General features: G+C 36.8%; 1 long non-coding RNA gene across 4 annotated transcripts in view; it reads right to left on the reverse strand.

Annotated features, from left to right (window-relative positions):
• The window catches only part of LOC138163165 (uncharacterized), a 37,460-nt gene that overhangs the window by 9,246 nt on the left and 23,289 nt on the right, over positions 1-4,925 (reverse strand). For 2 of the 4 annotated variants that reach the window (XR_011168813.1, XR_011168811.1), the window contains one exon: positions 2,759-2,883. The exons of the other annotated variants lie outside the window; for them this stretch is intronic. This is a non-coding gene — a long non-coding RNA (uncharacterized lncRNA). The remainder of the gene's footprint in view (positions 1-2,758; positions 2,884-4,925) is intronic. 4 annotated transcript variants of the gene reach the window in all.

Genomic DNA, 4,925 nt, shown 5'->3' on the forward strand with positions numbered 1-4,925 from the left:
AAAAGTTATTTGTTTCATAAAATTTCAGACCACACAATAAATATATTAAAATTCTCTTCATGTTACTAAGAATGGACCATATTCTTTGTCCTGTCTAAGGGAATTTAACAACTTGATTGACGGCAGGATGTAGCCCTGAGAATGTTGAGATCAGTTGCTTTTATCTATATGTCAAAAGAATAAATAATGTCCTTATTTAATTTACATTCTAAATTGGCTGTCACTTAAGACTCTCAAGGTTACATTTAAGCATCTTTCACAGTGTTTCAGGTGATGCTTTTGGAAAAGGAAGAATGGGCAATAATTTTCCAATTGAATATGACTACCCAAGAAGATCCTGGGAGAGATAATATTTCTCAGTCAGGATGGCACCTCAGAGACCTTTTTGTACAATCATCTTATTTTACAGCTGAGAAAACTGAACCCTAAAGGAGTTCAATGATTCATCCAAGGTCAGAAAGATAGGAAACATCTGATACAGGATTTGAACTCAAGTCCTCTGACCCTAGAACCAATATGATCTTTTTATTGTAGAAGCTCCTGATGGCACTGATTGACTCTTCCTGCACACTGGTTTTTGCTTCTTTATTTGTTTGATATTGTTCATTTTCAGTAAAACATAACCCTCCCCCCTTGAGGTCAAAAGCTTTTTGCTTAGTGCTTATTTCATCTTTGCATCTCCGAAAGTGCCTAAAACATTGCAGGCACTTAATATATGTTTGTTACTTTTTAATATTTTTTCCTACCTCTTTGCTCTTTGTCTCACAAAGCTTCAGTTTTAAGCGTAATTAAGTATAAGCATTTCTTCTGACTATTTTCACTGCAGGAAACATGTTGCTTTTACAAAGTATTCAAGCAGTAGAAACATCATTGATGTTTTCTAATCATCAAGTTCTTTATAATCTACTAATGGGGATGAGAAGTAGGGGCAAAGTAGGGTGGCAGGAGAGCCACAAGTACTCAAATTAATAAAATCCCTTTTTTCACCATACTGGCTATACTGGGCTCATCACCCTTGTCTCACCCACCACAACCATAATCTTCCTCTGTGTGGTGGGGCTCAACCAGAGGAATACCAGTCACTCTTGACCAGAAACAGACCCTGGCTACTCCTTGGACATCCCCACTTCAAGCCTCTAAGTTCACACCTTAGCTCCACTCCAACTTCCACTGTTGACATTGTCTTCCCTTCCTTGAGAGCAAGAGCTCTCTTGTGTGTTTGTGCATGCTCACAGTGCTTCTCACACTGCCTGAAACATAGTAAGTGCTTAATGTATATTCTCACTAACTAGCTAGCTTACTACCTATGATGTATATGGGAATATGAAGCAGAAAGATCTGGTAGAGAGAGCGCCTGAAGAACTAAGGACAGAAGTTCACCATACTGTGCAAGAGGCAGCAGCAACAACAACACAATTCCAAAGACAAAGAACAAGGAAACAAAATGGCTGCTGATGACGTTTTACACACAGTTGAAGAAAGAAGGAAAACAAAAGGGAAAGGAGAAATGGCAAGATATACCCAACTAAATGAAGAATTCCAGAGAATATCAAGAAGAGATAAGTTTCTCTTAAATGAGCAATGTCAAAAAAAAAATAGAAGAAAACCATGGAATAGGGAGTGCAAGAGACCACTTAAAGAAAATTAGAAAAATCATGGGAATGTTTCATGAAAAATGGGCATGACAAAAGACAAAAATGGTAAGAACTTAACAGAAACAGAAGAGGTTAAGAAGACATGACAAGAATACACAAAAGAACCGTATAAGAAAGATCTTAACATCACCAATAACCATGGTGTGGTTACTAATCCAGGGCCAGACATCCTGGAGATAGTTACTGTTATCACATGCATTTTACAATTGATGAAACTGAGATTTAGTGACTTGCCCAAGGTATCTGAGCCAACTAGTATCTGAGGCTGGATTTGAACTCCTGACTCTAGGTTTAGCACTCTATCCACTATGCCACCTATCTTCCTCTCTTCAGTAAAAGCTGGGTGAGAGACATTCAAGTAGAAGAGATGGTGGTGGCAGTGGTTACTGTGAAGAGGTCACAAGTTTGAATGAAGGAGAATATGGAGGCAAAAGAAGCTGGTCTAGCATCATTAAGTGATTCTAAAGGATTAATATCTGGCAGCAACAGTTTCCAGCCTAAATCCCTGCTGAGGCTACTAATGGTCCCAAAGCAAAATATGACTGAGAACTGTCTCCCTTCCTCTCCCTCCCCACCATCACCATGACTATCCCTTCAATAATACCACTTAGTGAGCTGCCTGGGGCCTCAAGATTGTATAGCAAGTATGTGTCTGATGCAGGACTTGAACCCAGGTCTTCCCGGTTTCACTTGTAGCTCTTTATCTACTATACCACACAACCTCCACCATTATTATGGCTATTATTAGATATGCTTAATTTCTAAAGGTTCTAAAGTATTATGGAAATCTTTTATCTAAATATCATTTTTATTTTCACATGTATCCTTTCCCTATTCTGCCATTTCTCTAAAAAAAGAACAAAGAGATGGGGAATAAACAAACAGTTCAGCAAAACTAAGCAACATATCAATCAAGTCTAACAGCATATATTGGGTTCCACACCCATACTTTCCTACCTCTGCAGAGAAGAGATGGAAATCTTGTTTCTTCGGGGCCAGGCTTGGTCATTTTTAATAAAAAAACAGGGCTCAATTTTTTATTTTTGTTATTGCTGTTTCCATTTACATTTTGGTATTGTGTATATTTTTCCCATTCCACTTACTTCATTTTGCATCAGTTCACATTTTCATATGTATTTTTCTTCATATTTCTTACATTGCCTTCTTGTACCACAATGTGTTTAGTCATTCTCCAACCAATGGGGATTTGCTTTCTTTCCAGTTCTTGCTGCCATTTAAAAAAAGTCTCACTATGAATATTCTTGTTGTATTGTTTATAAGGTCTTTATTTTTTATTTTATTTTGACTTAAAAACCAGAACACAAATAGAGATAGAGAAAAGAAACAAAAACTTATTATAAATTTAAATATTAGAACTTAAATACAAAATAAGAATAAGAAAGAAAAAAAATCATGTCATGTTCATAGCAGAACATCAGAGAGGATTAAAAATATGTAACCTAAGTTTTCATTTCAAGAAAGCCTGTATGATAAATAAAAATGTTGTGTTTAGAACTGTGCATCTTTTCTTGGCTTCCTTGTTTTTTGACTTGTTGACCAGATGTGATGATGAGAAAGTATATTCAATGAAAAGGGCTCAATATACCTGCCATCTTGGAACAATGGGGCAAAAGGGATGAGTGTTTTTTTTTTTCTAAACCATCCCAACATGATTAAATCTCCATTCAGTATGCAAAATTTCTATTTCCTTTAAAAACAACCAGCAAATCTTTCTCCATCCTCTAAAAAATTCTAGACTAGTTTGGAATTGAAAGCAGATCAAAATGAACAAAGATCAAACATGTTTGGGGAAAGCTATTACAAGGCCATTTCTAATCTCATTCAACTAAAACAAAATATTGCACTGCTTCTGAGAAGGACCCATACTTTCAATGTACAGCCAAAGCATCCAACATAAGTAACATGAACTAATTGGAACATGCATCCTGCATTTTGGTTTTACAAGAGCCAAACTCTTCAACTTCCCATACTAGCCCATTATTTTTTTTCTGTACTGTTCTGGTATGTTTCATGCTGATGTGAGAACTGTACAATAATAATCATCATTGACTGCTAACTGTATTACATAGAAATTATGGCATTCAATGGCCAAAGCTTTTTGTGTAATATAAACATGTGAAAGTTACAGTATGTTCTAAGCTCTTTTAAAATAGTCTTCATTACTGGGATAAGATTATGCTATCCTCTGCATATGTACCACACAGTCCAGACACTTGAAAACAAAGAGTTTCTTATATTTGACAAAGGGCAAGGAATATCCTGTACAGGACATTGTCTCAGTGTGTTATTGACAGTACACATCCTCACCCTCCTGTATTTTCCCCAAATTCTTCACAGACAAGTCACTAAGCCATGTGTTGCTCACCTTATAGATAACCCTAGAAAGATCTATCTATATTTCTGATGGCATGCTCATGTATTCCCTGATTAGGAAACTAATTTGAAAAAAGAAGAAAAAAAAGCACACATCCTCTTGAAAGAACTCCCAAACTATGTTATTTCAGGAAGAAAAGTCAGACTGAACCTTCTTTTTCCTCATCCCTATTTTGTTTTCACAAAAAGATCATGACATACTGAACTGAGAGTACTGCCTTGTGATTTTTTTTAATCCCTAGTATTATATCTTGCTGTCCCAGTCTCTTTCTCACCAAGGCCTGCTCACTGGAGTAAGAAGCCCAGCATGCCCTGCCCCATGAAAACCATTCAGATAGATTTTTGAATTGACTGAAGTCTATAGACAGTACCAAAATTCTCAAAGGAGAATGTTCTACTTATGAATCTCTCATGAAAAATGGGTAGGCCACAAGAAGGTCAGATTATTCCAAGACATGTTAATCAAGTCATTTGAGTACAAACTATTACCTGAAACCAAATCCCAAGTCTTCTCAGGGCTTGTCTGTCACTTAGAATTTCTTTATAGTCTCTTGGCATACTGATTCATGGGGCATTCATTTCCCTGTTTTTTCTTCCTGGGATTTTGTTCCAAATATCTGCCAGGGGCTTGGGGTGGGGGAAAGAGTGTTTATGTGACTAGAATCTTTTTTTTTTTTTTTTTAGCAAGGCTTGTCGGGGTCTGCATATTTTTGAGTGACTTGGGCCTAAGTCCTTCCCCAGTTTTTATCACAATGCCCTCAGACACAAGAAATTCAGCTAATTCACTGTCCTTGTGTTTCTTTTTTTCTTTCCTTCCTTCCTTCCTTTCTTCCTTCCTTCCTTCCTTCCTTCCTTCCTTCCTTCCTTCCTTCCTTC

This window comes from Petaurus breviceps, unplaced genomic scaffold (genome assembly GCF_028583685.1).
Source record: "Petaurus breviceps papuanus isolate PSGF00001 unplaced genomic scaffold, PetGlider_PUasm1.0 187, whole genome shotgun sequence".
In the NCBI taxonomy this organism is placed as follows: domain Eukaryota; kingdom Metazoa; phylum Chordata; class Mammalia; order Diprotodontia; family Petauridae; genus Petaurus; species Petaurus breviceps.